The sequence below is a fragment of the Athene cunicularia genome (assembly GCF_003259725.1).
Source record: "Athene cunicularia isolate RWA chromosome 2 unlocalized genomic scaffold, athCun1 chr2_part1, whole genome shotgun sequence".
NCBI classification, from domain to species: Eukaryota; Metazoa; Chordata; class Aves; order Strigiformes; family Strigidae; genus Athene; species Athene cunicularia.
Window position 1 is genome coordinate 66,005,968 of NW_020799095.1, and position 22,152 is coordinate 66,028,119.

At 40.9% G+C, this 22,152-nt stretch overlaps 1 protein-coding gene across 2 annotated transcripts in view; it reads right to left on the reverse strand.

Annotated features, from left to right (window-relative positions):
* The window catches only part of CDH6 (cadherin 6), a 94,286-nt gene extending 84,534 nt beyond the window's left edge, over positions 1–9,752 (reverse strand). Inside the window, exon 1 of one of the 2 annotated variants that reach the window (XM_026842385.1) lies at positions 9,538–9,752. The gene's annotated coding sequence lies outside the window, so the exon portion shown is untranslated. Of the gene's footprint in view, positions 1–4,851; positions 4,938–9,537 lie in introns of those variants that run through there. The other variant, XM_026842386.1, reaches the window with a different exon arrangement.
* Positions 9,753–22,152: the final 12,400 nt, after the last annotated feature.

Genomic DNA, 22,152 nt, shown 5'->3' on the forward strand with positions numbered 1-22,152 from the left:
CAGTCTAAAAAAAAAAAAAAAAAAAGTATCTCCTTCACCGATACACATTTTAAAACACGAATGGCTAATCCTGTCACTGTTTCCCAGTAAAGTATTTAACTGTGACAAAAAAGGGCTTTTTTGAGCACTTAAAAAAGCTCAACTGGAAACCCAGAAATTAGCATGAAGTGAAATATTTATGGGAGCTTAATACATGTTAAAATCGTTATTTTCTCTGCCATAAGACACCAGGGCAAATTAACCAATTAAGTAGCCTAAACCAAAAGAGCCATGCAGCAAGAAACAGTGGACACGTAGTTATGTCTGGACTGTGGAATGAAGAGAGATTCACTGTGAATGTGAGGTAAATAATTTTCTGATACCAAAACACAGAACTACTATTGCAGGAAAAGGCAACAACTGGATGAAATAATGAGAAGGGAAAATCATGCTCAGAACTGACATTACTAAATACTGTTCTCTTCAAATCCTACCCGTTAAACATGAAGCCTTTTGTTCATCTAGATGTGCATCATATTGCACCGCATATTTCTGCTACACAAACGTCTACTGGAATGCATTCCTTTCTAGTCATCTGCCAACTTCCAAACTTCCGTCATTTTTTGTGAGATTTCTATGCAGAAGAAAGTTAAACATATACAGTGAGAGAAATGTATGTAGTTTTGTCTTTGAATGGCTCAAAATTTGCGTAATCAGGATGTCACCAGGCTGTGATTATGTGTGTTTTATTATTCTGGATATTTTAAAATTATCTTTTATAATGTTTAATGGTTTTGGCATCTCAACAGTTGACATTGGAGTTGGCAGTTTGTATCTCATTGTCTGAATGGGGAAGAGTTTTAAAATTTCTCTGAAATGAATGAGGTAATGTTTACAGATTCATAACCAGGCTGTTGCCTGTGCTGTTGTTTGCTCTTCAAGGTTGGGTTAACAGTCTAACTGCCATAGTGACTCTCTGGAAACCTAGAAATGCAGAGCAGTACTTTAGCAATTGAAAAAGATAGAAACCCAATGTTAGATTACAGGATACTTCCTAGCAAGGTGAAAATTTTAGGAGAAATCCTGCAATCCCAGAGACTGCGTTTATTTTCACACTGATTATTTACGATGACAATTTTTTCATGCTTTGTAATGACACCTCAGGTAAACTGTCTTGCTCACAACACAGAGCTTGGCCACAATGGGGAGAAAAAGTGCTCTGCAGCCTCAAAGGTAGAACCTGACAAAAATGTTAAGATACTCTGGTACTTCTGGGTGCTAAAAAAGCAAGCGCAGGGTGGCTTTCCAAATGACAAATGTTTTCCTGTGAGCCCAGCATGAATATATACATCAGCGGTTATTTTTCAAAGGCCATTTTTCACAGTTCAGCCAACTTTGAATTATTTGTGTTGGAACAGTATCTTAAAGAGACCTAAAGAGGTGTGGGTTTAAGCTACATTGTAATGATGATCTTCCTTAAAATCACTGTATGTCATGGTTAGAATGATAAGCAAGTGGCTACATACGTAAGTGCTTGAGACTATCTGTGTCTCTAAAAATATAGCTGTCCATAAGTATTTGCAAGATTGGGCTCATCTGGTCTAACCTGTGACCACCAGAGATAATTTTTTTTTTTTTTTTACACTAACTTTGTCCAATACTTGATAGCTTTGTCTTGCTAGTGAAAAACAAGCAGCTACTTTAACTGCAATTCAGGGTGATGAATTTTCCAAACTCCAGAGATGAAGGAGGTATGCGCTGACCTCGCATCCCCATTTCACAGCACTGGGGAGCTCTCTTTCATGCACTCCAGTTCTGGTCTGAACCTGGGATAATGCGCTGCACAGTGCTTGCTGCCTGCATTGTATGGAGTCATGCTCTTTGTCTGCAGCGCTTGTAAGGTTATGCCTACAAGGCTGTGCAGTGGAGTGAGACGCGGAGAGCCCCCAGCCCTCCCAGGCACTGGCAGCAGCCCCGCCATACCAGCACTGCGCTGCACCCTGCCTCATCCACCCTGCTGATGGGCCGAGTTAACCAGTCCAGTTGCGGCACAGGGCTGGTACAGCTTCGCCGCTGTGGTGGGATCTCTGCCTGGCACTGGACTAGACCCCTGCACAGGTACCAGTGAGATCTGGGACCTGCAGCGCAGCACCAAATGCCTCCACATAAAGACGTTCTTATCACCTCAGTATCGAAATCAACAGTACTGCTATCAACACTGCCTGGGAGAGACATCTGCTATTTAAATATGTTATAGTGGATAAAAGAAATTGGAACACAAAACCCAAACACATCCCTTTTCCCTAATATAATCAGTATTTTTAAGCAGTTTATCTGCTTATTAATAGGAAGGTTTTAAAACATTTTGCTTGAGCTGACATTCTTTAATTATAATATTCACACTGCTGAATATGCAGTCATGCCAGCAGAAGCTCCATTGTGAAAGAACGCACAGATTCAATCTGTTTCTTTCTCTGAATTTTTCAGACTTCGTCATATTTTTCCATTCATCATTGTTTTTTTGTTTGCTTCTCACATTTCTTCTTAAATGTGTGGGTTTTCTCCTCTTACTCTGTTGTTCCACTTGAAAACACCAGGATTAGGATGCAGATGTTTTTTTGATCAGAGATTTTTTTTAATCATTCCCATTTTCCACAGTCTATCTGGCTAGCTGTTTTGTTTGTTTGTTTGTTTATTTTCAACCTTGTCTTGGTTTTGTTTTTTTAATGATAAATGTATTACCTTAATCTTTGGAGTGTAAACGGCTTCCTTTTGCTATTGCTTTCTTAAAACAGCATTTTAGAAAATTAACTATTTCTTCTAGTTAAACAGATCATGAGCTATGCTAACTATGCCGATAATCTAATATCTTCCATGGTTTTAGTGCTTTGCTAACCATGAAAGCTTAGGTCAAAGAGATATTGTTTCAAGTAGGTTTCACGAGGAAAAAAAAAAAAAAAAAGGAGAAGTTTTCAGCATGTCTGTTATCTGTTGTAAAACTGTGCTGTAATACCTTTCAAAATTGCTTTTAGTATTCGTCTAAATTATAGGATTTACTGAACACAGAGTAGGTGGAAGAGAAAAGTAATCATACTTCTTGCCAATAGAAAGGACAAACTTTTTTAAATTTATTTAAAAAATAATGACCTCTTTAAATGAACACCAATTGGCATTTTGGCTGTCTTGTAATCTGCAGGCTAACATTCACAGGGGTTGAATTACACTTAATTTTTAGAAAGCTGAGAGGAGGAAAAGGTGTTCAGCAGCTTAGCATAGGGAAACTGCCATCAAAAGCCACTTAAGCAATGACCAGCAGAAAGAATACAACCCAAGTTGTTATCATCCATGAAACTGGCAGCATCCACCTTCATTAAATCAATAATATAAACACTGAAGAGGTTCAGAAATGCCTTCTCTCTTGCATTAGAACAAGTAATCAATGGATTTTACAGGGCTGGTATTTTAATATAAATTTTTAATGTCAAGACATTGAAGTGGGGGGGGGTGTGTGTGTGTGTATGTTCTTCCATAACACTGCCAGGAACTAGGGTATCCACTCCTGCTATTTAGTGGCTGTATATTTTTTTAAGAACTTCCATGCTTGAAGTACCCATGGAGAGGGAATATCACTTATACACCATCCCTTACAAGGAAAAGCAAAATTGCCTTCAGTGATGTGTGCTGGGCAAGCTCAGAAATGCCATGAACTTCAGTTGTTTGGGACCTTTGCCAAGTCAACAGAACATCCTGCTCATTTCCAGAGTTCTAAAACTTTGATGGTTTACAGTTCCTTCTCATCCAGAAAGACCTCATCATTCCCTGGTGGGCAATGGCAATTGCATCACCATGTCTTGGCACCCCTGAGAAGCAGCTCCAGGGCAGCCCCACAGAGCCTGGAGAGAGATCAGTTCAGCAGAGAGAAAGCACAACCCACACCGTTTATTTGCCTCTTATAGAGCATCTGCCACCACCTCTTCCATGCATCAGACTTAGTACCTGAAAAGGGTTATTGGCTGAAGTTAAAAAACAAGATGACATTGAAATGTCAATTATCCCTTGAAAGATTTTCTAGAAATAATACAAAAATCCATGGATGACGCTTTTTCCATTTCTTTGTTACTAGACACCTCATAAAAAATGGGAAATTTTTTACAGTAATTTTTTTAAGCAAGCTATCTTTTCTCTCACAAGATAAAGCAGAAGATTATCTACTACCTGTAGCTATAATCAGGTTAATATTACAAATCTCTTTTTCCCTGCAATCCTATTTCTTTTTGCTCAAGTAATTATTTTTTTCTGACATCATATACTTCAAGGAGAAAACACAAAATGACTATGCTACAGCAGTACAAGCAAAGCAGCAGAGAGGGGATTTTTTTTTTCCTCTCTTGCTCTGCAGTATGTAACTGAAAATGCTTTAGGGGTTAGTCAGCTTTCTTTAAACCTGTGGCAGTTAAAAAATGTTTTCCCAACCCTTCTTCTGTGTCCTATCATGAACAGACAAAGGCAGAAGTTCCTGTAGCCCTGCAGCCCCTTTGCACCGATACAGCTGAAGCAAAGACGATGCAGGCAAGGTATAAACCTCTCCTGAAAAAAAGGGTAGGCGTTTGTGCAGAGGCGTAGATGTGTGCCTTCTCCAAAGAGGGATCTGGATGCATAGGTTACAGAGGATTATCCTAAAACTGTCTCCTTCTATTTTGTAATCTAGTGATTCCCTACCCCAGCACAGCAGTTTATTACAGTAAGGACACAATTTAGCATCTCTCTGAACATACCACTATTACTGAATGTATTGTAATTAGTTCCTGCTTGCGAAGCACTTGGACAAGGAAGAACATGTACGTGTTAAGTGTTAGAGTCATTACCATTCACCTTTACTTGATACATTTTCATTTTATTTAGCCACTTGTGACCAAGGCATCTGCATGTCTTTGAGAGACTAAGGCATCTGCGAGCCAGTGAGACCACAGGAACAGAGGTGGAGTCCTGAAATTTGCCTTGCTCCAGAAAGCTGAGAGGTCGCTGCTAATGTAATAAGTACTAGTTAGTAATAAGATACTTGTAATAAAATATTGCAATTAAATTAAATGTATTGCCAGCCTTGAATCTTCAAATAAATCATAAGTTGGACCAACTTAAAAATAATTTAAGATAGTTCTTGTGTATTTTTTCCACTTGGTAGATTTCATGTTTTCAAGGCTTTCTTTATATGCAAGAACTAGGGATTTTACTTTTTTCATGATAATTAAAATCCCCGTGTAATAACATCTTTATCTTAACAGGTCAGAGCTTTAAGGAAAATGAATGCTAAGAGTAGACAACAAGGAAAAACACATGCAGTCGATTGTGAGATGAAGTAGACACCACCAAAAAAGGGATATATAAGGGCTGGATTCATTGCTACTAGTCACATAAAATGAGAATAATTTCACTGAAATCTACAGGTAAAATCTCAACCTCCCAAACTCATTGAAAAAGTGGTCAGGATCACCAGGGGGGAGGGAAGACCAATAATTCAATGGAAACAAGAGTGAACGTAGGCCCTGTCATTTGACCAGACAGTCTAAATGACAGAAAACAGGATCATGTCCTCAGCTGTTATAAATTTTGTTTGTTTTCACTTTGCTTCTCCCTTAGAAGAATACTGATTTGCCTGTCTGATGAACCAGCATTTAAGGCTGAGCTTTAAGGCTGGGCTTTAGGTCTGACTTTTAAGTGGAATAAGAAGACGTCTGCATGGGATGAGCAGATATGTGCATTTTAGATGCATATACAATTATCTGTGTGAGGGCAAAATCTGTTCTACTTACAAATGCATGTCATATGGTCTTTTTTTTGCGTGCGTGTGCTTCTGTTAAGGTGCACATCTACAGAGCATGAGTACTCAGAGAATCATCAAACCCCAGTGTCCAGGTCTGCAAACTCCTATTCAAGTGAGTCACCACTGGCTTCATGAAATAATTTTTCCATTGTGAATTTGTAATATGTTCTCTGTGGTATAAATACCTTAAAAGATAGTGATAAAATTCACTTTATAAAAAAATTTGAACTCAGTATGAGTGAGGATTACTCATGAAAGGAAGGGCACTGACACTTAAACCCTGAGTTATCCAACTCCTTTTTAAAAACTGGTCTCTAATGGTGGTTGTAAAACTGAGTGTCTTTTGTCCCCCCTTTCCTGTTCCCCCTCCTTCGCAGGAGATATTGCAAGTCAAAGTTTTAAGATTTAAAAATGTGGCCTCAATGCATCAGGTATATTCACTGCAGATCCTTCACTGCATTTCTAGACTGTGAGAAAAGTGAATTCCACCCTGAGATAAGAGACTCCCCTGTCTGTAGTTCTCTGAAGATACGAGAAAACACAGGCTATGGGCTCTTTGAGTAATTCAGGGGCTCAAATGTTCAGGAATCCTTCCTGTGCCTGCCTCCACAGCAAAGCAGTTACCTTGGAATGAGATTTTTTTTTTCCTTTTGAAACTCTCTACTGATGCAATGCTTCTGCAGTGTAGACACTGGCAGCTACAGAGGCTGAAGGCTATTATTTGTCCATAGAACATATAATGAATAAACAGCAGCAGTTTCTTCAGCCCACCTCGCTAAGGAGCCTACAGCTCATTTTGCAGTGCAACCCTCCACATCACTTCTGCTACTGGTTCAGGGGCCAGTGCCACTGAAGTTCTCAACAGATGATGCTATTAATACAGCACCCTACTATTTATTTTTTTCTGTATGAAAGGGAATGGAAATACTTGTTTTGCTTACACAGTCCTCTGAAGAGCCATTAGATGGTACTAATGGTGCTTTCAACTTTTGGCATCTCTTCTAGCTGGGGTTTGAGTACAGGCCTTGAAGGTAGAGGGCTTTCAAAAACCCATTTGCTTGCCAATCCCCTGAGGAATACCAGCTATGTTGGTATCAACATACTGAAAGATGTGTGGTACCAGCCAGCAATCCAGGTGCTCTCAATGGCAGAATAATAGTTTATTGAAGGAGACAGGTATGTGAGGGTGAGCCATGAAGTAAAGATGAAAAATTTCTCTTCTGAGGCCTTTTAAACACTCTTACTGAACTACCCTGTCCAAGTAGTGTTAATTAAAAGCTTTTGGAGAGTGTTCTGTTTTGTTTCCAGATATCCCTCCCCCATGGGCATTTACCAATCCACCATATTGTAGGGAAAAGATGCTAAGAGTCTCTCTGTTTTAAAATAGAGAGAATTTTAGAAGTAAAATGTAATCATTTTTTTTATAAGTTCTCACCATTCTACATTTCTTTACTTGACAGTCATGTATTTTTTTTTCAGTGCCAGTGGTCTGAATAGTAACGGTGTAGCATGAGTCAGGCTGTCACACACTACTCATTCTGAGCAGGAGTCAGGTTAAAAAGCTCACTCCTGTGTCCAAAAGAACTGGGGTTGTTACTTTAATATTTTAAGGTGTTTGTTTGTTTGTTTGTTTGTTTCTGATAGAGGAAAAATCCCACAGAAAAAATATCCCTTCTGGTGTGAGATGGTCCCACATCCTTTTCCCTCTTTGCTTATGTCTTTTAGAGAGATCATTTCTGCAGGATCTAGAGTTCAGCTTCCTATTTTTGGCACAGTGTCCATGCCTCTGACTTTGCATGGGAACGGTTAGAGCTGAGAAAGCAAAGCTGAGTATTTATATTACAAGGTATGTGAGTTGTGCCTAGAGCCAAGCAGCCAGAAGTACAGAAGGATTGCAGTGTGTAGGTATACACCCCATTCTGCACAGCAGACAACCAGTAGGCTGCCTCCATGAAAATGTACTCCCTCCTTTGGCATCCTTTTGGTCAGGCAGAAACAAAGCATAGGCCAAATGCTCCAAAGCATCCACTGCTTTGCAGTCACAGTGGCCCGTTCATCAGCTGGTAAAGGCAATGACAGTTACTTAACGTTACTGGAGTTACACATGGATTTAGTCCAATTGAGGACTTGTCCCAGATTATTTTTCCTTCCTTTTTATTTTTTTAATGCATTAGCAGATGGCAAATATGCACTGAACACAGACAAACTACTGGGTTTTGAGGGCAATGGCTGCTTGCAATGCTAATTTGGGGCTTTATGTTTATGCAAGCTAACCTGAAGGGACACATTTCAGAGCTGGGTTGAAGCAGCAGAAAGACTTGAGCCGCGAAGTGCAGGGCCCAGTACCTGTAACCCATTTAAAGCTGGGGTGTGTGGCTGCAGGGTTGGGTGTCTGCTTGTTCTGAAGAGATTCAGAAAATAAGGCAGAAACAGATGTTAAGAGATCACAACTTCATGCATTTCCACTGTTCAGTCATGTCAAGATGAGGCCACTTGCACAATGTGTACCTCAGTTCAGTCTCCAAACACCTTCATCCTGTGAAGGTATTGGCTTTATGGTTTGGATTCAGGCCAGATGACACTCCACTGCAAGCTGATATCCACGTGTTCTCCTGGATATGGGAAAATTCTAGTGCATTGGTATGTGGTGGAACTCAATTACTAATGAGCATCCAAAAGCAGAGATTGAGAGATGTCTACAAATCAGGTGATGTCAGATATTTTTTCGTCTAGTAGTTCTTTTGACACACACACCATGTCTGTATCTGCAAACTGTGGCATGCTGTTGCAGACTCATGTGGAACAAAGCCAACATTTCCCATAAAACTCTCTTATCCTTGCTACAGAAAGCAACCTGGGATAACCATAAAATACCTACTGACCAAGCTTGAACAGCTCATATATTACCAAGCACGAGATAGTGTCTAGTTCAGACTGTGCAGTCACAGAATAGGAAGAGAATGAAAACCAAAGGCAAGAAGAGGCCATTTTCCTGGCAACAGTCCTACCCACAAGTACAGTGGAAAGATGTGTGACACTGAAGTCAGAGTTTATCCTGGTGACCACTGAAGGTACATGTTATGGTGTCCGCTGACCTCTAGGAGCTCCCAGTGAACATTTTGTACCTCACTTTTTATTTCTTAGTTTTTTCTCTTACTTTCATCTAAGAATTATGATATCCTTATGTTAGGTCTGATATCATGTTTTTCCTCCACATAAGATATTCTTGTGCATTATGTCCAGATCTACTTTTTTTTAAAAAAAAAAAATAATTCTGATTCATTTAAAGGAAGCAAGATGCCATTGTTGTGAGTGAAAATCGCACTGACCTCACCTGAAAATTCTGTACACAAAGACTTTTAAATCATTCCAGTGGTTATAGAATTAATCATAATATCGTAGGCATTCAGCTATTTTTTTTAATAAGTGTGCTTTAATTGGGCGAAAGCATAGCTGACATGTTTAACTTACACATCTATTACAGGGTAGAACTCACTTAACCACTCTGTTCTAATATGATTTCCTGTGAAGTTAGCTGCATTTTGGCCAAATAATTCTGCAGCCAAGACTGATTTCTCTGAACATATTTGCCAGCTGGGACTCTATTAGGTTAGAGCACCGCTTCACACAGTAAGGACCTGCGGGTGCTAATGTCATACAAATAAATAATAATATGTTGCTGTAGAATAGTTTCAATAAATAATTCATCACAGATTAAGTATGAACTAATTGCTCACGATGTTGTTTGCTGTGTCACTGGCCACAGAAGTCCTGGGATGTCGTTCCTGCTCTCTGGCTACACGGCTGAGGATTTTTTAACAGGAGAGTGAGAGGGTGGGGGGAGGTGACTGCTCTCAGTTCCTGGGCATGTCCACAGTTGATAATTTATTCATGCATTTTCTTCTGATTCTTTGGTCCAGTTTTCCAGCTCATGTTTATCATTACAGCTCCCTGGAAGTCAATGGAATAATATTAATTTGTCCTCTTTTGACTGAGAATATGACTAGACAAAATTTCAGTCAGAACTGAAGAATAAAATAGAAACCTCAAGTGTTGCTAATCCCGAATCTAAGGGCCTTATTCCTTGCAGGTACTGCTCAGTCACTGATTCAGCACAATCTTTTGAGCATTTGCTTAAATCCCATTGACAGTAATGGCACACAAGCACATGCCGAACACAAGTGCCGCAAGAAAACATTCTGGCTGGTCCTCGGGAGTCCTTCTAACAGCAGATCCTTGAAATGTGAATGCAGCTCTAAAACTAAAAGCCAGTTTATCACATCCTGAAAAGCCAGGAAAATGAGAAATCTTCCTCTCAATGTGTTACTGCTCATTTCTGCTTTGAGGAACCAGCAGTTTTCAGATTATGGTTCTAGCATTTTTAAACTTGAAGCCCTCAAGTTTAAGACAAAAACTAAACTAAACTATTGATTAGAAGAAAAGACATGGAGATATTGAGAGTTCAAATAAAGCAATGAAGATGCTTAAAAATCATCATTTCTTTTTAGCCTTTTAGTGTCTTACTGACTAGAGAAGCTCAAGACGACAAATATGACGTCTCCCTTGCTGTGAGCCAGTGGAGATCATAGCCCCTAGCTGACAATCTTTTCCCTTAGCTCTATAGGCTATGACCACTACATCCAACCCTTGGTGAAATGAGTGTTAAATTCACTGAAGAGTATCAGAAATTGAAATACACAGGGGGGAAAAAAAATTTATATTTATATATATATATATATATATATATATATATGCCATACAGTTTTCTGAAGCAGCTGAACTTGGAGAAGACAAAATCAAGGGGGGGCATTAGGTCAATTTGAAAATAGATAACAAAACAGACCATTGTTATTATTTTCTATTTGATCATTTAAAACATTTTTTAAAAATCAAAACTGGCTTTGTCAGAAGTGGAATAAATTCCACTCTGTTCCACTAAGCTGCACATCTTTGGCCTGATTTTTATCCTCAGGAGAGTGAGCAAAGTTTGACCAGCCAATTTACTGGTGTCTGCTCCCCACCCCTTCCCACCTGGTATCATGCTCCTTTCTGGGCTGCCTCTGTAACAGCAAAAAGCAACAGCTCCTGCTCTGTTGCTTCCCAGAATATAGCAGCAGGATCACCCCCTGCCTCCTCTCCTAGCAGAGGCTGCCCAGCAGTAACCTAATAAGCAGGGCTGGGAGGCTTATAGAAAAACATCACTGAGATGGAGATGCAACTAGTTGCACAAAATAAATGTCAAAAAGGAAAATTCCTCTCTGGGAACATACATCAGGCAAGTTTTGGTCACATACATCTGGATTTAGTTCTCTCTGTAATGTTAGCTGGACAACAGTCAGCTCCTGGGCTTGCAGATCTCAGTCTCACTCTGTCAAGTGCTGATCACCCAACAGACTTCACGGACAGTGAAAAGCAACTCAGACCAGCAAGAGACTAAAGCTGCCATTTTGCAGGATCAGGCTCATGGGCATGGTGCAAGAGACCAGCCTTCCCTCTGACATGTGTGAGGGGATGAGGTACTAAAAGATCGGTACAACAAACTGGTGCCTGCAATGTTCACATAAGCAATGTTTTGGAGGCAGCAATAGTGATAATAAAAATAATAAATAATGAAAATACAAACCTGGGTATGGTTTCTCTTAGATGCAAATTAAGATTTAAATATAAAAATGATAGCCTTCTGCTAATCCTTCTTAGGAAGTCATAAATTGTTAATCAGACCTTAGGCGGTGTTGTTTAATACCAACTTTAATAAAATAGCTGCCTGAAGCAGAAAGACAGTTGGGATCCTGACTCTAAAACTTTGGTAGCCTCATCCACATTGTTGTAGCCTGAGGCTCTTACGCTACCATTGATACCAACTCCTTTGAAATATGCTCATTTTTTAGGCTGCTAAATTATTAAACACCTTATTAGTAGAAAGATTAGATGGAAGAAAAGTCATCTCTGTATGACGGAAAATGTATTGGAAGAGGAAGGAAAAGTTGAGGGAATATTTACATAAAAGATACAGCTCTGTTGTTGATATACCGAGGTAATCCATAATCCATAATTCATTTAAGAAATGAACCCATCAAATTACATCACAATGCGTGACAAATTGCTACTGTTGAGCTCTCCTACAATAAATTACATAGAATCATTCCTGTCAAGAGTAAAACTTGTTTGAGACTAAAAAACGAACGTTGCTACAAGGTTATTTTCCCCGTTGTTCCACAGGGTTTGTCAATCACACACAATGTCTCACACTTCCATGATATTCATTGATGGGGGTAGCAAAAGTTCCCTTATACAGGGTAACCACAAAGTCTGTCAAATTAAAACTGCTTTGAAAATTGAAAAAAAAAAAAAAAAAAAGGGGAAAGGAAGAAAAAGGAGAAATGTTTCTTCCTTACTACTCCTTAACAATATTTTTCAGTCAGGCAAGCAGATATTTAGACTAAAAAATATAAGAAGTAGTCATTTCCTTAAGTGCTGCCTTTTCAATGTATGTCCAGAGCAGCTTGTTAGCCTGCTAATTGTTTAGTTTAATATGCAATACTAAGCACACTTACTACTTTGAAGTGCTTATTCATGATGTCATGGATATTAGTGTATATTTCTTAATTACACAACAGGACAATCTTTCCTCCCTTCAACCTACACTTTCTGTCGCTCTGATTGGCTTCTCTAACTAGCCAGAATAATCATTTTGCTACACAGAAGCAGATAAGGAAAAAAAAATGTAAACACTTTTAAAAGCCATTTTAATTTAATAACAAACTGGAAGCTGTACTTTGTGTTAAATTAGCACTGCAAGCCTCATATCAATTCAAGGCAAGGTTCCTTGTTCGTTACTGCTTAATTAATCAGTCCTGTTTCCATCTAAATGAAAAGTTTTCTCTCTCTCCCCTATCATCTCTAATATCTCATTTCAGGCAGCACATCAAGTTAATCTTGCTTACATTAGCAACTTATTTCTAATGGCTCAGCTCAGTTATTTACAATAATTCATCCTATCCCAGCTCGCAGCTGAATCCTGCTTGATCTCTACTCTGTTCAGACAGTCGGAGCAGTAAACGGTAAAGCAGCAAGTGCAGAGTGAGCTCCTCCAGCCTCGTGACACACCACGTGAGGACAACGACCTACTTCCGACACACTGATGTCCACTGAACTTTTGGCTTCCTGGCCATGTCTTGTCTTCCCAGAGGCAACATGGGGCTTAGGGACATGGTTTAGTGGTGGACTTGACAGTGCTAGGTTAACAGTTGAACTCGATGATCTTAAAGGTCTTTTCCAACCTAAATGATTCTAACAGGCACAGAGCTGGGCAAAGGATCATTATCTTATAAAACAACAGCTGAGCATGAAACAGTCCAGTGGAATAAGATAAATATGTAAGGTTAAGAGAACATAGGAAGTTGAGTGGTGCCTGAAAACATGTCCTCATCACCCCTTATACAGCACATCCCATAAATAAAGTTGGGATAACCATGAGTCCTGCACTTCCATCATTAGTGTATATAAAAAATGTCAAACCTTCTACCATGTCACCTTTGAAGGAAGTGAAGAATCAGACTTTAAGCACCAGCTGGCTGAGTATCTTCTCCTTGTGCTCACCACACCATTCCAGAAGTGGAAACTGCTGTTGCTGCCGTAATGTGGTACTTTCCATCACCACAGTAGCCAGTCACACCCAGTTTGGGACTTAACACATGACCCCTGGTGTTTTGGATTGCAGCAACCCAGCCCCAGTCAAACAGTTATTGAAGCTGTTGTCACTGGTAGCCTATGTGCTTGTTGTTATTAAATTCAGCCTCCAGAAATAAGTTTTCTGCCTGCCTTCTAGGGCTGGGATGCCTGGTCATGTCAGGATGCCTGTTGCCAACACTCTGCCCCCCCAGGAGGCACCACTGCTCCAGCAGCTCCATCCCACAGTGACCTGAAGCCTCTGAGACGTAATAGATACTTGCTCAGGTCAGGGTTCGAAACTAAATCTGCACCTGAGGTGCCTGCATCACATGAAGGCTGGTTTTAACACCAGTTTGACCAAGCATAAATACCTCTGTAGTAGGCACAAGATACACAATATTAAATGAGCCATTCCAAGAGACGAAACCTGCTCCTGAGGAACCCCAGTATTTACTTTTGCTCATCCAGGATTCAGGATGGTATTGCAACAGGAGACAAGGATGTTTAGTGTATTTCAACATCCTAGATTTGCAGCAACCAGCTTCTGACCTCACATTTAACAGCCTGGTTGAAATTACAACCTGTTGCTAAGGAAAACTCTGTCATACCTTAAAGTAACTGTGATATCAAGTAGCTTTGAGATATCTGACAAATTAATTACGGTAGATTAATGAGGAGCCACTTCAGAAATCCTGCAAAAGACACCCTAACATGTTACAATATGATAATATAATTCATTTAATAACAATATAAATTCTGTGCTGAGAAAAGTGGGAGCCTATTTTTGTGTTGTTTGTTTTTTTTTTTTTCCAAGAGGAAGATAAATCCTTTCTACAAATCAGAGGGCACACTTCTGTTTCTGATGGGAAACACTGCTCTGAAAAGCACTGAATTTCAAAGCTCCTTGAGACTAGATTGTCTGCAGAATTGTGCTGATGGTTGTAAATATTAATAAATAAGATTAACTGGGGCAGCTTTTTTCCTTGGATGCTTATGCACTGCTTCCTCTTAAGTGCAGATGACCTGAAGACGCAGGCACCAGAAGGAAGAATCTGAGCTAAGAACTGGCTTTAGAGATGTAACGCACAGCGACACTTGCACAAAGGAAAGATGTCCCTGCTACCTTCCAGCCAACAAATGACAATCAGTCCAGTCCTCTGCATCCCCACTGCAACTGCCCCCAGCTGCTGATGGGAGCAGGACAGCAGAGAATCCACCTCCACGCTGTACAAATGAGCCAGGGCTATATTGCTGGAGGGGCTTCAATGGGAAATGATGATCATTTCTTACACAGGTTTCTTTCCATCCCCCTTCTTCCAAGTCTACTATTTAGGGAGACCAAGTATACAATTTTTTGGAGGTCATGGTTTGGTCACCATGGAAATAATTACAAAGTCGTAAACACTTCATTACAAGACCCTCATATCTTGATCCAGGAAGGCACTTAAGTATTCAAACAGTCTTGTGGACTTCAGTGCAGTTTATTGGTATGTTTAAAAGTAAACTGCTCTGGGACCAGGTATGATAAGGCAGAGAGAGAGAACACTGCTTTGTTTATAGCAGAAATAACTTGGTAATTATCAGCAGTAAGAAGGGAAATAGCATAGCAGGGCATTCATATTATTTAGACTTAAATGGAGTTTAGATAAAATACAGAGTTTTATAAAACTGGTTGGCACAGCATGAATTGCTTAAAGGGATGTGGCTGGTGGACTTAAAAGTTGCTTCTGCATCTTTTTCCCTTTCAGCAGTGACAGCTAAATTGAGCACCAATTTCACAAAAGGAATTTGCTCCCTGAAAGGGATTCTAACTCTATACATTTCTGCTCTGTGCTCTGCCAGAGCACTGTTCGCACTGTGAAAATGAGGAAATAGGCTCTCTTGAATTCTTGTAGTGGTTGATGAGTTTGAGAGGCCAGCTCCAAAAGCATGATGGCACAGTTGGTGGCACGCAGCTCAGAACCTGGTACTAGTTGTCTCTGACCCTGCCATGTAACTTGTAAATTTAACGTGTCTTTTTTTATGTGTTTTTTCTATTTCTTCCTCTATTTATTTACACTAGGATCAATACCCATGCCAGGGGTATTGGTGTACGCCATGTCCTTATTCAAGTAACTTCCCCGTGACTCACCTTCATACCTATGTACTAGGAATACTACTCCTTAGATGTTTACAAAGCAGAGGTGCTTTGAAATGAATTCATACAGGCATGGACGTGAACAAGAGAGAGTGTGGTGTGACCTCTGTCTGCCCCAAACCACGGGCAGCAGCATGCAGAAAAGGCAGCCTTTTATGAGACTTTTTTATCCCCTTCTCTCCCACAGGCATAAGTAGGTGGGAACGGATGAGTCAGGGAGTGGTAAAGAAACTCTGTGGCCAGTCCAACTGGGCCAGTGCAGAGAGGAAGGTCATCGCCACCTTGCTTGGGGACAGCTTGGATTACTTTCTCCTGGGAATAAGATATTCAGACTTGTCCTAGACAGCTCTGGAGCTACCCAGCATCCCCCTTCTCCTCCACGCAGAACATGACTGAACAAACAAGCAAAAAAACATCCAGAAAATCCTTTGGGGAGAGAGTGTCAAAGCGGCTGCAAGAAGTCCTTGAGAAAAATAATTGGCTTTCTTTTGGATGAGAAAAAGAGACCCAAGTCTGATTTTTTTTTTTCTCCATCCATTCTTTGATCAGCTCCAACAACTCAAGTGAGCAGCAGAGAGCCAGGAGGGTTGACTGCAAGCTGTACTTGCTGTAAGATCCTGGTTCAGCATCCCTGCTGTGCTATGGCCTCCTCGTGTGACCTTGGGCAAGTCACTCACCTCTGTTGTGATTTGCTTTTCCCTGCTGTAAAACAAGGCCAATTATACAGGTCAGTCTCACTGGGGGGCTGTGTGGTGAAGATGTATTTTTTAGAGACTGTGGAATACCTGAACAGCTTTTGAGTGAAGGCCCCATGTCGATCAACTATGCCTTGCCCCCTACTTGAAGCACGACTCCCAAATGTCCACACAGTATCTCACAATGATAGTGGGGGTTTTTTTTGGCATGATACGATAAGCTATTTCATTTTATTTTTGTCCATGAAGATGCTTTTGTCAAATAATGATTTCCAGACTAATGACACCCTAAAGTTACAAACCACCAGGCACTCAAAGAGAATCAGTTCAGCAAAGAAACAGATTCCACCTGAATGCTTAGGGCAAATCTAAATGCAATCGTGCTTTTAATTATTTTTGTTAATGTACTGGAACTGGGGGGATAGGGGAGGAGGACACACAAATATCTTTGTAAGCGAGAGGGCTTTCCCTCAGATGACAGCGTCAGTAGAGGTTGTCCCCTGTGCTGCCGGGTATCAGCACCCCTGCTGGGATCTGCAGGTGCAGGTGGTTCTCCCACCACCCCACACAAAGGACAGGTCTGGATCCCCATGACCTTTGAGAACACAAAGTGGAGTTACTGTCAGAGGCAACCGTTTTCTTTGAGTTTGGTCCTACCCTTACCACCAAAGCAGAGCTACATGCTAATGATCGTGTTGATTAAGCAGCCTTTGTGCTTATAGAAGCTATTAACTGACAATTGAAATGCAGCAGTTAAGGAGTAGGCGGCTCTGCCTTACACCCAGACAAGCACGCACCTGCAGTACCTGGGGAAACTCAACTAGTGTTTAATTTCTGTGCTAATTTTCAATTCCTGCTGACCCTTCTCCTAGGTGCTCCTGCTCTGGCTCTGTGATTATCTGCAGAAGTGGGAATGCTGGAAAGATACACTACCTATTATCTCACAGGCAGCTGTAAACATTACAGCAAGATAATGGAATTAGTTTAGCTGAGAGGAATTAAGGTACCCAGATTGTACAGGACCGATCTCATTCATAAAGTGCTCTCTTCTGTGCGTTGTGGTGTGTCACTAGGGAAGAGCTGAGGGGTTATGACGGGTATTTATGTTGCAAATCAAATCTAATAGTCACATTCTGGATAGAACTAAACACTTTCTGGCTATATATAAATACATATGTATATCCTGGCAAGACAAGCAAATCAGTTCATAAAAATATTTCCCCACAACACCAGAATAAAGCCAGTATTGAACAGGTTACTTAAAACATAGCAAGGTTGGCACTGTTCCTGAATGCAACCAGATGGAAATGTATATGCTCTTCTGTCTGTGTGCTTGGCAAAGAGGAGAGTATGGAGAGGGTGTCTTATGGCTGGGTGTTTAGAAAGGTAATGCAGTATCAGTGTAATCTTGGATGTTTAAGCAGAGTGCTATCAAAAATGCTCTGGCACCATCAGAGTTAAGCAATCACTTTTCTTAAAGCTTCTTTTTGGAGGTCCAACACCACAACTCATGAAGGACACCATGCCAGATGTGTCTTTTCCATCCTGGCAGGGCTCACCAGGATCCCCTCACCAGAAAGACGCAGTTTTCCTTTTCCATCAGCGCTGCTCCTCACTGCTGCTGAGGGGGCTGCAGCTGCAGCAAAAGCTGTCTTTTCTGGTTTATTTTGAAAGAGGAAAACACTTGGAGGAGTGGGTAGCTCCATGAGACTGGCTGTGCCAACCAGTAACATTAATTCACACCACTCTAAATAGTCCTGAACTACAGTTACTCTAGTTTCTTCTGGGAGTGCTCCTGTTAACAAACAAACAAAAGCATAAATAAAAATATTCACAGTATTGTTTGGGCCTTTCAGTGCCAAGTGCCCAGCCAGGAAAATAAATAAAGTGGAAGACAACGCTGGCAGCCAGCCACACCTGGAGTAAGTACAGAAGATGGTCATGAGTGCAAGGAGAGATAACACTGCCTGAAATAGGGAAAGGAAGCCGCTGATGGGTGATCAGGATTAGGACACACAGCAGTGCCCTGGAGAAGCTTAGGAACTCAAGGCTGGATGAACTCCCAACAGACAGTAGCCAGTCACTGGAGAAGGATGAGACTGAGATTTACAGCAAGAAAAACCCAAATGTATGTGAAGAGAAGTACTCAAACTTTTAAAATGCTTTTATCCAGCACTTTCTCCACCTAGTTCCACTGCAGCATCACTCACAACACAACTTAGCGAGGATGACTTTTTCTGCTGATGTTTTGCATTAATTATGCATTCTTCAAGGGTGTTTTTAAAACTCAGACTGGGACTAATAATGTGCCCTATACTTTTTGTTAAGCAATAAAGACAGGTAACAGCTCGGTTTAATCACACTAAACATTCCCTCTACAACTCTTCTCTCCCCATCCCAAATGAAACAAGGCGAGACGTCCTAACACCTCTCTCCTCACAGAGTCCAGTTTCCCCAGACCCCTTGGAAAGGGCTGCCATGACTAAGCAAGCAGCATGAGCAAACCAGCTGCTACTGGATTTTTATCTCAACCAGAACATATTTAAACTTGAGAACAGTGTTTATACTGCAAGTTGAATCCTGCATAGAGTCAGCAGAAGAGATTGGGTTTGGCAGCACACAGCGCCGTTCACTTCATGTGCAGGATGGGGGACTCACTTTAAAGATTTATGTTGACAAGGTCCTGAATTTGGCCCCAATGGCAGTCAGGATAATCACAACTAAGTTTATAATCAGCCCCGTTCCTGAGAATTGTGAACCCAGGTAATTATTTAGAAAAAAAGAAAGGGAACAAGAAGCAGACCCCAAATGACGCAAAGCCTTTAAGAAACTGGAAGTTACTGCAGCTAACTAGGCCTTTAAGGAGTTAATGAAAAAGTCTCCCTAACACCAAGCTTCCAAGGCACAGCCCCTCCATGGCATTTCCCGAATGCTTAGGATAATCAAAAGATACTGAAAACCAATTCTACTTTATTCTGGTATAATTGCAACAGAGCCACTAGAGGAATTGCAACCATTATGCAAGATGAGGCACCATCACAGTGGGGCCTGCTGTTTCCAATGGATTCTACCCACTCTTTTTTATAGATTTCAGCTACCTTTCATTTTAGTAATTAGCCACCATTTCCAAGGAGATCCATAAGCAATTTCCAGCCCATCTTGAGCCTTAATGCTACAAGATTGCACTAGCAAGTGAACATAGTTTAAAAGTAGTCAACAAAGAGCAGACGGCACACTAAAAAGTTCAGTTAAGCAAGAGATGGAGACCACCATTCCATTTACAGCAGATAAATGCCAGTGCTCTCTAGATCTGCTTGGCCACTACAGAGTGCACAAGCATCCGCTGGAAAACCCGTGATTCCTTCCAAACCCCAAAATATTCAGAAGTCTGTTAACAAGCAGCAGATCAGTGTGCTGAAATCTTCAGTTGAAACAAAAATGATGTAGCAGACCTGAGGGGATGGTGGACTGGAGGGAAGATCCTGCCCCAAGGAACCCAGTGTGCCCTTGAGTAGAGGGTTGCTCCCTGAGAGAAGGTGCTCTGGCAGCATCTCAGCTGGTGAGAGCACAGGCACATACATACCTTCTATCAAGTTTGCATTAGTTTTGAGATCTTCAGCAGAAAGGAAGAGAAGAAAACACCACATTTTTTAACGTTTGTGTTTTGCTTTCAAGGAAGTCTCTCAACTAAATATTATTGAAACAGCAGATGGCAAAATGCAAACTTTATGAAAGGGAAGGCTGCCTTCAGCGGCAGGTTACTGTTTGCAAGGGAGAGCTGTGAAAAGGCAGGAAGGCGGGAGGGAAGAGTCAGAAGTTAAGATGTGTATTTCTAGCTGAACAACCTGGTTAGAAAATGATGACCATGTCTATAAATGTAATCTTTGGAGTGCTGGCATGGAGATCTGTAAGAGCTGTGAATTCATGTGAAAACTAAAACACCTAGAGGGACTAATAAGTCCCTACAGAGATCCCAGTTCCTTAAATGGCTGCGAAGGATAATTGCAGAGTAAAAAAAAAAAAAAAAAAAAAAAAAAGGGAAAAAAAAAAGTATTGCTGCCTCTGATTACGTTATTCTGAAATATGTCCAGAAAGATTATGGTGCAGCTGAAAGCCAGAAGCATCTGAGACTGTATATTTACCGGTGCTGTGTCAGATAACAACTGAGAGGAGAGGAAAAAGGGATTCAGCCCTGCAGTCTTTATTAGCATGTTTGGGCTGTTTAAAGGAGCTATCCAGTTGTGTCATTGCTGTCGGGCCTTTAAAACTGTATATATTGACGATAAAGGAATCTACTTGATCTTGATCACAAGTCTCCAAGCCCTACTGGACTCTCCTGTGACATGCAAACTTATTGCCTTTAAACAGGAATTAGAAAAAAAGAAATGAATAGAGATGCACCATTACCCATAGCATTATATTGCTCAGGAACAGATGTTAATCAATTTTATGGAATGCTTTAAGTAAAATGCAAGCACATTTGCACAGAACTGACTGCATAGAGATTTCAGCCCAGCAAATACATGAGATAAGCCTTTATCTTGACTGGGAGAGTTATGTCTATTTTGATTAAAACCAAAGAGCTCTGCACATTCAAGTGGTTTTATTCCCTTGGAATCATGTTATTTCCAGGGTGCTATTACATATGGTCCTATGTCAAAAGGGAATGCAAATAACCTTGCTCTTGATTGTAGTGTTCTCCTTGCGCATATGTTCATGCACATAGCTCACGAACATGAGTGGGATATATGTACCATCCTCACAGATTCCTGAATAGAGAGGAACAACTGCCCTCTCTATTACAGATGTGGCGAAAGGACTGACCTGACACTCTGCAAGTAATTTTTGCTATACAGTCTCTCATGCAGTGCTAAAAGAACTTTAAAATCCCCCACCATACAAAAGTACAAGGAAAAAGGTGCCCCATCTTCTCGATTTGTATAAAAGTAGCAGCTGTGCCATTGTGCCGGGAGTAATTTCGGTCATTAAACTTCTTGATCCTTGAATGTCATCAGGAGTTACTTGGTGACCATCCACTTGCACTTACGAAGTACTGCATTTAACTCTCCGTAAAATATGGATTTTATTGCAGCAGTGACAAGACTTCTTTCCACAGCCACTGACCTCTACTGCTATTGCTTATCTCGACTCAACCTTTTGCATAAGAATACATATATATAGGATACACACTGTGTATTGGTTTTCCTCTGTGTGCATGTAGGAGTTATATACATGCACATATATAAATAGTTGAATCTATCTGACGTGCAAAGTATGTTACCAGCTTTCTTTCTGCAATTATCCAACTTCTCTCCTGTAAAATGCCTGTACGCCTACCCCCTTTCTTCCACCACCTCCATCACTCCTCAAACCCGTTCTTTTATCAAATAAAAAGATTTCACATTTGTCAATTCCTGTAACGTCCCCAGACCTGCCCCCTCTGCCCCCTTCTTTTCGCTGAGGGAGTGCCTCATTTCAACTGTGCTCTACATTCAGCTCTGCACTTTGCCTCGGATTTTGCTCATGATCCAAAGGGTTTTGCCCCTGTATCCATTTCACAGCAACTAGGCAGTGTCAAGAAACCAAGAGAGATTTTTAAAAATACTATTTTCCGGTTATTCATCACGCTTCTCCTATTGTTGTTACGATGAGGATTATTATTCCCTTCCAAACACACACGACCGACCCCCCTCCCGTTCTCACCACCTCCCCTCGACCGAAGTGTCTTGCTGGCGACAACAATTCTCGGGAAAACGCCGCATCCCTCCGCCTGACTTAAAATGACAGCAGACTCGGTCCCCACACAAGCCCCGAGCCGCCGGGCACGGCGCGCAGCCCCGGGGACGGAC